The sequence below is a fragment of the Notamacropus eugenii genome, chromosome 4 (genome assembly GCF_028372415.1).
Source record: "Notamacropus eugenii isolate mMacEug1 chromosome 4, mMacEug1.pri_v2, whole genome shotgun sequence".
NCBI classification, from domain to species: Eukaryota; Metazoa; Chordata; class Mammalia; order Diprotodontia; family Macropodidae; genus Notamacropus; species Notamacropus eugenii.
Genome location: NC_092875.1, coordinates 231,255,652 through 231,269,238, shown reverse-complemented (window position 1 = coordinate 231,269,238; position 13,587 = coordinate 231,255,652). Strand labels below are relative to the sequence as shown.

Below are 13,587 nucleotides of genomic sequence, written 5' to 3'. Positions count from 1 at the left end.
ATGGCTTGTGATCTGTCCCCTGAGTTATTTTTTTATTTTATTTTCAATTTATGTGACAAAAATAGCATTTCCTTAACAATGTACAAGGAAAAAAAGATGTTTGCCACAGAACTGCAAATCTACCATGTACAATTTGCTATTCCCTCCAAACAAAATTATCATGTAAATTCCTTTTTCCCCCCTCTCCTTACCTCTGCCCTGGGGATGGCTACCATTTGGCAGAAATAGGCATTCTGAAGATCACCTGGCAGGATAAGGTACAAGACACTGAGGTCCTTACTTGAACTAAACTGCCAAGTATTCAAACTATGCTTCAGAGAGCAAAGGTCCAATGGGCTGACCACGTTGTTCAAATGTAAAATATATAATTGCAAAAAAGACTATTTTATGGAGAACTAACAAGGGGCAAGCAATCACACGGTGGTCAGAAAAAGTGATACAAAGACACTCTCAAGGTCACTCTCAAGAACTTTTGAATTGATTATGTGACACAGGAGACACTGGCACAGGACTCAATGAGGTGTGCCCACATCAGAGAAGGTGCTGTGCTCTATAAGCAAAGCAGAATTGAAACAGCTCAAAGGAAACATAGGATGTACAGATTTAGAGTATTGACCCCAAATGTTCACATGGACTATCTGTGCCCAATCTGTAGTAGAGAATTCCGAGATTTTATTGGTCTGGTCAGCCACAATCAGAGACTTTGAAACTTGACTTTAACTTAGTGATGCCATTTTGGTCCTCTTAGAGAACAAAGCGAAACAACCAACCAGTCTACACATTCTTCTACTTATCAGTTCTTTCTCTGGATGTGAAGAGTATCTTTCTTCATATGCCTTTTATTTTTAATTAGCATATTTAAAACAGTCAAAATTACTTTGTTTCCTGAATTGGACCAACAGGCATGTTTAATAGTTAGTGGGGGTAGGGTTTTTCTTCTACATCACACATCATGGTGGTGATTGCTAAAGTTAAGAAAACAGTGGGCACTAGCAGAAAAGTATGCTTCAAGGACAACATGGAATCACATAATATTCAGGCTAGAAAGTATATCAGGTGTTTTGTCCAGTCTCTTACCTAGTGCAAAAATCCCTTCTGTTACATTCCCAACACTAGTAATCAGAGCTCTATTCATATATGTTCAATGTTAGGGAGCTCATTACCTAAAAAAGTGAACTAGCTCATTATTAGACAGTCCTAGATATTAGAAAGTTAGGGAAAGAGGTTTCCACAGTGCTTTAAGGAATAAGCCACTAGAGGACTCTGAATTAACTATCCAAAATGAATGTCCAGGCTAGTTTTCCTATTGAAAGAGGTGAAGGAGCTTGGGATCCCTCAGCTTATCAGCAATATCAGTGCCTACCAAGTGATTGTCAAGGCTGTCTATATCACCTTTGGCATCCAAGAAATGAATGCATTCATTGTTAATGCCACAGCCAAAGCTACAATTTGTAATGATGGTGAAGTTTCCATCCTGAATTTCTTCAAAGATGTCTATCCTAAGGTAAAGACTAATGGACTAGTGGACATCACTAAGTCATGAGATGCTGAGGTTGACAATGGAACTACTTTGTTATCTTTGTTGGCAGCAGAATTCTTGAATCAAGTGCAGTCCTATTTCACTCCCAAAACACCTTTCAGGCTTTCTGCACAATGACACAGTTAGCAGTTAACAAGATCAAGGAGATTACTGTGACCATAAAGAATGAAGACATGGGGACATAGCCAAGATGGTGGAGTGAGAGCAACTACTCATTTAAGCTCTTAGACAAATTTCTTCAGATACCTCTAAAAAGAGAATCTGACCAAATTTTGGAGGTGCAGAATCCAATAGGAGACAGATTGTAGCAGAATCACAGCCCAGGACAGACTGGAAGGTCAACAGGAAGAATCTGCTCCAGAAAGGTAGAGGAGCATACATCACAGTGCGACCTGCCCCAGCACTCTGAGCAGGAAAGTCTCAGGTCAGGGTGGCCTGAGGCAATGGTAGCATGGAAGAAAGGTTAAGTGGCAGCCCAGGGCAGGAGACTGGTGGAGCCTAGTGAATGACAGCCTCTGAGTCCCAGGTATCAGTCACAGCCCCTCCTGAGACTTGCAGCCTGCAGATTTAACATCTGTAAGTCACCTAATTGAATTTCCAAGAGCCAAAATGGTGGCATGATCAATAAACACTCTCTCCCCCTCCCCTTGTTGACCTTGAAAGAATCATAAAATACTTCCCCAGAAAAATTCTGATCAATGGGATCGCAGAAGGGGCAAACAGTCTCGTAGCACTTGAGGCTAGGAATATTCTGCTAACTATGGTGACAGCCCCACCTCAGTAAACCAATCTAGAGAAGATCCAGAGGCCAAGGGAGTAGAACCTTGGATTAGGACCCAAGTGTGCCTCAGTGCTCCAGGGGAAATGGGAGAGGCAGCTGAGATCACCAAATGCTGAGCTAACCTTTGCTCCAGCTCAACTGAGGAGATCTCCTGTGACCAGACCACCCCTCTCCCACACTTAACAAGCTAGTCCAGAGCTAATCCAGGGAAACACAAAACAAAAAGAAAAAAAAAAGACACCTGCTCTTTTCTTTCTTACACTACCCAGCTAAACATCAGGTTCTCTAGCTTCTAGCTGAAAGAACCAGAGGGCACAACACACAAAGCATCACCATCACGAACAAGAAGAAGCAAAGCAAGAATGAAAAGACCATAGAATCTTTCTATGGGGACAAGGACTAAAACACAAATAACAAAGAGGTCAATATCGAGACTGTTCTCACATCTGAAACTTCAGAAGGGACTAAACTGCTCTCAGGCACAAAGATCTCCTGAAACAGCTGAAGAAGGAAATAGAAGAGAAACTGGCCAACGATTTTAAAAGTATGAAAAAAGAATTCTATGAAGAGAACAGCTCTTTAGAAAGGAAAATTGAACAAATGGGAAAGGACGCACAATACCTAACTGGGAAAATTGGACAAATGGAAAAGGAAGTACAAAAAATAACTGAAGAAATTAATTCCTTAAAAGGAATAATTGGACAGATGGAAAAAAAGAAGCAAAAGTTAACTGAAAAAAGCAATTTGATAAAAATTAGAATTGGGCAAGTACAAACTAATGACTCTATGAGACATCAAGAATCAGTCAAACAAAATCTAAAGAATGAAAAGATAGAAGAAAATGTAAAATATCTGACTGAAAAAATAACTGACCTGGAAAATAGATCCAGGAGAGAAAATTTAAGAATTATTGGCCTACCAGAAAGCCACGATGAAAAAAAAGGGTCTCGACAAAATCTTCCAAGAAATCATCAAGGAAAACTGCCCAGAAGTGCTAGGTCCAGAGGGCAAAAGAATCATCAAAAGAATCCACATTCACCTCCCAAAAGGGATCCCAAAATAAAAACACCAAGAAATATTGTTGCTAAATTCCAAAACTATCAAGTGAAGGAGAAAATACTACAGGCAGCCAGAAAGAAACCATTCAAATACCAAGGAGCTACAGTCAGGATCACACAGAACCTTGAAGCTTCTACATTAAAATATCCAAGAAATTGGGATATGATATTCCATAAGGCAAAGGAGCTGGGACTAAAACCAAGGATCAATTATGCAGAAAAGGTCAGCGTAACATTTTAGGCAAGGGCATGTACATTCAGTGAAATAAGGGATTTCCAGACCTTCCTGACAAAAAGGCCAGAACTCATCAGAAAATTTGATTTTCAAATGCAGGTCTCAAGAGAGGCATAAAAAGGTAAACAAAGGAAAAGAAAAACTTGTTACTCAATTTGGGCAAAGTGTTTACTTCCCTACAAGGGAAGATGATACTTGTTAATCTTGAGAATTTTACATCTATTATGAAATATAAAAGGAATAAACATAGATAGAGGAAATGGGTATAAAGTAAATGATGTGAGGATAAAAATGTGATTCAAGCAAGCAAAGGGATTGTAACAGGAGATGTGAAAAGGAGGAAGCAGAAAATGGAAAATTACATCACAGGAAGAAGTACAAAATTACATTATAGTAGAGGGAAAGAGGGGAGGGAGATGAGCATTGTTTGAGAAGTACTCTCATCTGATTTGGTTCAAGGAGGGAACAATAAACTTAATTAAGTATATAAATCTAACTAGTTCTATAGGCAGTAGGAGGGGAAAGAGGAAGAAAGGGGAGGGGAAGATAAAAGAAAGGGAATAAGTAGTAAGGGTAAAGGGAAGTAAAAGGGAGTGGGACCAAAAGAAGGAAGGGAAGACCATGGGAGATGTGGTCAAAAGTGAAAACTCTATTGAGGAGAGGAAGAGAGATGGGAGAACCAAAAGCACAAATGGTGGGAAAGAGGATGGAGGGAATACACAGATTGTAATTATAACTGTGAATGGGATGAACTCTCCCATGAAACAAAGATGGATAGCAGAACGAATTAAGTCATAATCCAACAATATGTTGTTTACAAGAAACACATTTGAAATGGGGGGGGACACACACAGGGTAAAGGTAAAAGGTTGGAACAGAACATATTGTGCTTCAGCTGATGTAAAAAAAGCAGGAGAAGCAATCCTAATCTCAGACTAAGAAAAAGTAGAAATAAATCTAATCAAAAGAGATAAGGAGGGAGACTATATCCTACTAAAAGGCACCATAGACAATGAAGCAAAATCATTAGTAAACATGTATGCTCCAGGTGGTATAGCATCCTAATTCTTAGAGGAGAGGTTGGGGGAGTTGAAGGAAGAAATAGCCAGCAAAACTATGCTAGTGAGGGACCTCAGCCTCCTCCTCTCTGAAGTTGATAAATTAACCTTAAAATAAACAAGAAAGAAATGAAGGAGGTGAATAAAACTCTGGATAAGGTAAATATGACAGATCTCTGGAGAAAATTGAATGGGGATAGAAAGGAATATACCTTTTCTCAGTGGTACATGGCACATATACAAAAACTGACCATGTTCTAGGGCATGAAAACCTCACAATCTAGCGCAGAAAGGCAGAGATAGTCAATGCATCCTTCTCAGATCATAATGCAATAAAAATTATGTGTAATCAAAGGCTATGGAAAGATAATCCAAAAATTAATTGCAAACTAAACAATCTAATCCTAAAGAAGGAATGGGTTAAACAACAAATCATAGAAACAATCAACAACTTCATTCAAGAGAATGGCAATAAGGAGACAACCTACCAAATCTTATGGGATACTGCAAAAGCAGTTCTTAGGGGAAGTTTTATATCTTTGAATGCCTACATAAATAAAATAGAGAAAGAGATCAATGAATTGGGCATGCAGCTGAAAAGCTAGAAAAAAAGCAAAGTGAAAATCCCCAAGTAAATATCAAATTAGAAATACTGAAAACCAAAGAAGAGATCAACAAAATTGAAAGTAAAAATACTTTTGAATTAATAAATAAAACCAATAGTTGGTTTTATGAAAAAACTAATAAAATTGATAAACATTTGGTCAATTTGATTTAAAAAAAGAAAGAAGAAAACCAAATTACCCATGTCAAAACTGAAAAGGGTGAACTCACCTCCAATATGGAGGAAATTATAAGAATAATTAGAAATTATTTTGTCCAACTTCATGCCCATAAATTCGACAACTTAAGATACATGAATATTTTAAAAAATATAAATTGCACAGATTAACAGAAGAGGAAATTGAATACTTAAACAATCCCATCTCAGAAAAAGAAATTGAACAAGCCATCAATGAACTTCCTAGGAAAAAATCATCAGGGCCAGATGGATTTACAAGTGAATTCTATCAAACATTTAAAGAACAGTTAATACCAATATTATATAGACTATTTGGGAAAATTGGGGAAGAAGGAGTGCTTCCAAATTCTTTTTATGATACAAATATGGTTTTGATACCTAAACCAGGAAGAGTCAAGACAGAGAAAGAAAATTATGCTGGTGAGTGACCTCAACCTCCCCCTCTCTGAACTTGATAAATCTAACCTTAAAATAAACAAGAAAGAAATGAAGGAGGTGAATAAAACTCTGGATAAGGTAAATATGACAGATCTCTGGAGAAAATGGAATGGGGATAGAAAGGAACATACCTTTTTCTCAGTGGTACATGGCACATACACAAAAATTGACCATGTTCTAATTTCTCTAATTTTAAATAAGATTTTAGCAAAAAGAATACAGCAGCTATCATGAGGATAACACATTATGATCAGATAGGATTCATATCAGGATTGCAGGGCTAGTTCAGTATTAGGAAGACTATTAGCATTATTGATCATATCAACCACAAAACTAACAGAAACCACATGATTATCTCAATAGATGCAGAAAAAGCTTTTGACAAAGTAAACACAACACCCATTCCTATTGAAAACACTTGAAAATATAGGAATAAAGGGAACTTTCCATAAAATAATAAGCAGCATCTACCTAAAACCTTTGGCAATCATTATATTCAATGGAGATAAGCTAGATTCATTTTCAATAAGATGAGTGGTGAAACAAGGATGTCCGTGGTCACCACTGTTATTCAATAGGGTACTAGAAATGTTAGCTGTAGCAATTAGAGAAGATAAAGAAATTGAAGGAATTAGAATAGGCAAAGAAGAAACTAAGTTATCACTCTTTGCAGATGATATGATGATATACTTAGAGAATCCCAGAGATTAAAGTAAAAAACTACTTGAAATAATAAACAACTTTGGCAAAGTTCTAGGTTACAAAATAAACCCACGCAAATCTTCTGCATTTCTATATATTAGTAACAAAGCCCAACATCAAGAGATAGAAAGTGAAATCCCATTTAAATCTAGGGTAGACACTATAAAATATTTGGGAGTTTACCTGCCAAAACAAACCCAGGGACTATAAGAACGCAATTACAAGACACCTTTCACACAAATAAAATCAGATCTTAGTAAGTGGAAAAACATCAGCTGCTTGTGGGTAGGCCAAGCTAACATAATAAAAACGACAATTCTACCTAAATTAATTTGCTTATTAGTACCATACCAATGAAACTATCAGATAATTATTTCCTAGAATTGGAAAAAAATAATATCAAAATTCATCTGGAAGAACAAAAAGTCCAGAATATCAAGGGGACTAATGAAAAGAAATGCTAGGGAAGGTGCAATAGTGCTACCAGATCTCAAATTATATTATAAAACAGCAATTATCAAAATCATTTGGTACTGGCTAAGAAGCAAAAGGGTAGACAAGTGGAATATGTTGGTATTCAAGACACAGTAGGCAATAAATATAACAATCTTCTGTTTGATAGACTCAAGGACCCCCACTTCTGGGTTAAGAACTCACTGTTCGACAAAAATTGCTATGAAAACTGGATAATAGTGAGTACACAATCTAGGTATAAAGATTGATACTATGGACAAATCAGTGAAGCAAGGAATAGTGTATTTTTCAGATTTATGGAGAAAGGAATAATTTTTTATTAAAGAAGAAATAGAAAGCATTATGAAGTACAAGATGAATAATTTTGATTACATTAAACTGAAAAAGTTTTTGCACAACCAAACCCAATGCAACCAAGATTAGGAGGGAAGCATTAAACTGGGAAAGAATTTTTGTAGCTAGTGTCTGTGATAAAGGTCTCATATATATATATATATATATATATATATATATATATATATATATATATATATATATATATATGGAACTGAGTCAAATGTATAAAAATGCAAGTCATTTCCCATCTGATAAATGGTCAAATGATATGAACAGGCAGTTTTCAGAGGAAGAAATTAAAGAGATCTATAGTCATATGAAAAAATGCTCTAAATCACTATTGATTATAGAGATGCAAATCAAAACAACACAGATACCACATAACACCTATCAGATTGGCAACCATGACAGAACAGGAAGATGATAAATGTTGGAGAGGATGTGGGAGAGTTGGAACACTAATTCCTTGTTGGTGGAGTTGTGAGTTGATCCAACCATTCTGGGGAGCAATTTGAAACTATGCCCAAAGGGCTACAAAAGCATGCATACCCCTTGACACAGCAATACCAGTTCTAGGACTATATCCCCAAGAGATCATAAAAATGGGAAAGGGTCTCACATGTACAAAAATATTTATAGCAGCACTCTTTGTGGTGGTCAAAAACTGGAAATCAAGGGGATACCTATCAATTGAGGAATGGTTGAATAAATTGTGGTATATGAATGTAATGGAATACTATTGTGCTATAATAAATGACGAACAGAAAGACTTCAGAGAGGCCTAGAAAGACTTATATGAACAGATGCTGAGCAAAAAGAGTAGAACCAGGAGAACTTTGTACACAGCAACAACCAGTATGCAAGAGTTTTTTTGGCAGACTTGGAACTTCATTGCAACGCAAGGACTTAAGAAAATTTCCAATGGTGTTTTAAGGCAAAATGCCTTCTACATCCAGAGAAAGAACTATGGAATTCATTCACAGAATATAGCAGATCATTTTCTTTTGTGTTATGCTTTGGTTTGTTATATGATTTCTCCCATTCATTTAAATTCTTCTACATAGCATGACTATAGTGAAAATGTATTTGGTAGGAATGTATGTGTAGAATCTATATGGAATTGTATGCCATCTCAGGAAGAGAGGAGGAAGGTAGGGGGAAAGGAGAGGGGAAAATCTAAGTTATATGGTAGTTATTGTAGAACACTGAAAATAAATCAAATTAATAAGAAAAATAAGAATGAAGACAAAGAGGAACAGAGGTGGCTATTTGAGAAGAGCATTATGATACTGCTAAGCTTCAAACTGATTTCCCAGCAGAAGGTCACATTTGCAGTGGATGCCATGGTGATACTTGATGACCTGCTTTAATTTGAGATGATTGACATCATTCTAAATCACTACTGGCTAGAGAAATGGAAATTAAAACAACTCTGAGATACCACCTCACATCTATCAAATTGGCTAACACATAGGAAAGGGAAAATAATAAGTCCTGGAGGACATGTGGAAAAATGGGGACACTAATGCACTATTGATGGCATTGTGAACTAGAGCAACCATCCTGGAGAAGAATGTGGAACTATGGCCAAAGACGTGTAAACTATGTCCTTCTTTTCGCTCTGCAAGGTCTGTATCCAAAAGAGATAAAAGAAAATGGATGAGTGACATTCTCAATTGTCAAAGATGAATCATGGCAGTGGACTCACAATTTATACGTTCTTGGAAAAATGGATGTTCCTGAGGGTGGCAATCAATTCTGATTGGTTAATTATTAATGAAAGAATGAATATTACAATGAGAGGTAGACCTATTCTAATGAGGGAGTGGGGAAAGTATCGTTGGTTATATCATTTATTTCTAAACTGCCCAGCCTAGGACAACCTATTCAAAGAACTTATCCTCACTCATACATGTGGAGAGCACAATGGGCTTTCCCTCTTAGGTGGGGTGTCAACAAGATTGAGAAAAGGAACACACCCAAATAAGGTCATTCTGTTACCACCACGTTAAATGTAATAAAGACTTTTGAAGAAACACATTTTAAAAAATTCAATTCCAGGCGGAGCCAAGATGGCAGGGCAGAAAGACGCACATACACATAGTTCTGAAACCACAGCCCATAGAACATCTGTAAAAAAGAACTCCTGGCGAATTCTGGAGCAGCAGAGGCCACAGAACGGTGGAGTGGAGGAGATTTCTGTTCCAGAGAGCCCTGCAAACCCCTCACAAAAGGTCCGTCGTGCTGCGGATGCGGAGTCGAACCCAGCCCTGCGTTGACAGCGCAGCACCAAGAGGAGCAGATCCGAGCAGGCTTCAGGGACGGAATCTCCAGTGGCCACACAGGTCCCTCCACCCACAGGTGACTGGGGTCAGTGAGAGGGTCTCTTTGGCAGGTTGACAGGGGAGTGGGGTGCCCCCATAACTCAGGCCCCCTCGGGAGGCAGCAGCAGAGGCGGGAGCAGACCAGGGCTCCCCAAGCAGGCAGGAACCCAGATCCATTGGTGAAGGTCTCTGCATAAACCCCCTGAGGGAACTGAGCCTGAGAGGTGGCCCTGCCCCCACCTGAGCACCTGAACTTAATCTCACACTGAATAGCAGCCCTGCCCCCGCCCAAAGCCCTGAGACTGGAAGCAGCATTTGAATCTCAGACCCCAAGCACTGGCTGGGAGGTTCTGGAGGTGAAGTGGGTGTGAAGAGAATATTCAGAAGTCAAGTCACTGGCTGGGAAAATGCCCAAAAAAGGGAAAAGAAATAAGACTATAGAAGGTCACTTTCTTGGGGAACAGGCATTTCCTCCCTTCCTTTCTGATGAGGAAGAACAATGCTTACCATCAGGGAAAGACACAGAAGTCAAGGCTTCTGTATCCCAGCCCACTCAACGGGCTCAGGCCATGGAAGAGCTCAAAAAGGAATTTGAAAATCAAGTTGGAGAGGTGGAGGAAAATCTGGGAAGAGAAATGAGAGACATGCAGTCAAAGCATGAACAGCAGGTCAGCACCCTGCTAAAGGAGACCCAAAAAAATGCTGAAGAAAAGAACACCTTGAAAAATAGGCTAACTCAACTGGCAAAAAGAGGGTCAAAAAGCCAATGAGGAGAAGAATGCTTTCAAAAGAAGAATTAGCCAAATGGAAAAGGAGATTCAAAAGCTCACTGAAGAAAATAGTTCTTTCAAAATTAAAATGGAAGAGATGGAGGCTAATGACTTTAGGAGAAACCAATAAATCACAAAACAAAACCAAAAGAATGAAAAAGTAGAAGATAATGTGAAATATCTCATTGGAAAAACAAGTGACCTGGAAAATAGATCCAGGAGAGACAATTTAAAAATTATGGGACTACCTGAAAGCCTTGATCAAAAAAGGAGCCTAGATATCATCTTTCATGAAATTATCAAGAAAAACTGCCCTGAGATTGTAGAATCAGAGGGCAAAATAAGTCTTCAAGGATTCCACAGAACACTGCCTGAAAGAGATCCAAAAAGAGAAACTCCTAGGAACATTGTGGCCAAATTCCAAAGTTCCCTGGTCAAGGAGAAAATATTGCAAGCAGCTAGAAAGAAACAATTCAAGTATTGTGGAAATACAATCAGGATAACACAAGATCTAGCAGCTTCTACATTAAGGGACAGAAGGGCATGGAATAGGATATTCCAGAAGTCAAAGGAACTAGGACTAAAACCAAGAATCACCTACCCAGAAAAACTGAGTATAATACTTCAGGGGAAAAACTGGTCTTTCAATGAAATGGAGGATTTTCAAGCATTCTTGATGAAAAGACCAGAGCTGAAAAGAAAATTTGACTTTCAAACACAAGAATGAACAGAAGCATGAAAAGGTGAACAGCAAAGAGAAGTCATAAGGGACTTATTAAAGTTGAACTGTTTACATTCCTACAGGGAAAGACAATATTTGTAACTCTTGAAAGTTTTCAGTATCTGAGTACTGGGTGGGATCACACACACATACATGCACACGCACACGCACACACATACAGAGACAGAGTGCACAGAGTGAATTGAAGAGGATGGGATCATATCTTAAAAAAATGAAATCAAGCAATGAGAGAGAAATATATTGGGAAGAGAAAGGGAGAAATGGAATGGGGCAAATTATGTCTCATAAAAGAGGTAAGCAAAAGACTTATTAGTGAAGGGATAAAGAGGGGAGGTGAGAGAAAAACATGAAGTTTACTCTCATCACATTCCACTAAAGGAAGGAATAAAATGCACACTCATTTTGGTATGAAAACCTATCTTACAATACAGGAAACTGGGGGATAAGGGGATAAGCAGGGTGGGGGGATGATGGAAGGGAGGGCATGGGGAGGACAGAGCAATCTGAGGTCAGCACTCATGGGGAGGGACAGGATCAAAAGAGAGAATAGAAGTAATGGGGGACAGGATAGGATGGAGGGAAATATAGTTAGTCTTATACAACACGACTATTATGGAAGTCATTTGCAAAACTACACAGATTTGGCCTATATTGAATTGCTTGCCTTCCAAAGGGAAGGGGTTGGGAGGGAGGGAGGTAAAGAAGTTGGAACTCAAAGTATTAGGAACAACTGTTGAGTACTGTTCTTGCCACTAGGAGATAAAAAATACAGGTAAAGGGGTATAGAAAGTTATCTGGCCCTATAGAACAAAAGAGAAGATGGAGACAAGGGCAGAGAGGGATGATAGAAGAGAGAGCAGATTGGTGATAGGGGCAATTAGAATCCTCGGTGTTTTGGGATAGGGGAAGGGGACAAAAGGGGAGAAAATCTGGAACCCAAAATTTTGTGAAAATGAATGTTAAAAGTTAAATAAATAAATAAATAAAATATTCCATTATCAGTAATGTCTTTGAAATGAAAACTTCAAGGGAGTGGACCCATGATGGAAAAATGGAAGCACAGATCTGCTCTAGCTCTCCCCCCAAAGCCATTGAAGTCATTAAAATACCTGTAAAAATAATTCTAAACAAATTCTAGAGCAGCTGAAGCCACAAAATGACATAGTGAAACAGATTTCCAGCCCAAGACAGCCTGGAAGGTCAACAGTAAGGGTCGATTGCACCAGGCTCAGAGTGGAAAACAGGCCACCTTGGTCTGCTTGGCACAGACAGACCTGGAGCAGGTTCAGGGCACTGAATCATGAAAACATGAATCATGAATTGAGGTTTCCAGATTTCTCAATCACAAAAATCAAAAACATCTTCAAAGGTGAGTGAGAAAACTCTTTCACCTGGGTGAGAGAGGAGCTTTGTTGGGCCCCAGTCTCAGGTCAGATGCAGACACTGAAGCAGGAGCATCCACTTCAGGAGCTCTCATCCCACAGACCCTGGGAGAATTGAGCAACTGATATGAGTCTCAGTCTTGAGTGGTAGTCCTGGCGTTAGTAGAGCTGACATGGCAGAGCTGGTAGAGACTGTAGAAAGGGAATCCTACTAGCAGCTCCAGAGCAGAAAAGAGTGCTTTTGGTTGCTCCCGGACCAAAGTACAAGCCAGGAGAGGAGTAAATGCCTCTATGTCAACTATTCCACTCTGGAGGAACTGAAAATTTTACAAGTCCCTAGAGATATCTCAAAGAACAGCTGCACAAAATCTCTGAAGCATACAACTGGGAAATAAGATGTACAGGCAATGAGGTATGGAAATCTATTTTACCCTACAGGAAAATAGAGGGGAAGGGAAAGGGGGGCAAGGATAATAGAAGGGAGGACAGACTAGAGGAAGGGATGGATGGCAAGCATGCTGACCTGGGGTAGGGGTGGGGAGAGATGGGAGCAAAATTTTGAATTCAAATTCTTGTGGAAGTGAATGTTGATAACTGAAAAATAAATAAACTATATATTAAAAAGAAGAAATGAGGACTTCAAAAAAAAAGAGGGAACTCTAGATCTCCCCAAATCATTGGTTATTAATAATCATTACTCTCAACGCAGATGACTTCTCCTTACCTCTAAGAGCATAGTACCACACCACTTAGTTCATTCTAGGTACCAAGTAAAGTCCCTTTCAAGAATTTTCTTAATCTTCTTCATTAGATTAAGAAAAAGGCCCCAAAAAAAAAAAGGCCTCGAGGGTCAACCTGCTGGAGGAGGTGGGCAGGGCACTGAGAGTTTTTTCCCCTGCCTCCCCCCACCTTTCCCAAGCAACCACGGAGATATGTAGGTGGAGA

The 13,587-nt window shown here is 38.8% G+C and overlaps 1 long non-coding RNA gene across 2 annotated transcripts in view; it reads right to left on the bottom strand.

Annotated features, from left to right (window-relative positions):
• LOC140501037 (uncharacterized) overlaps positions 1–13,587 on the bottom strand; it is a 116,891-nt gene that overhangs the window by 98,851 nt on the left and 4,453 nt on the right. The gene's annotated exons all lie outside the window — the stretch shown is intronic.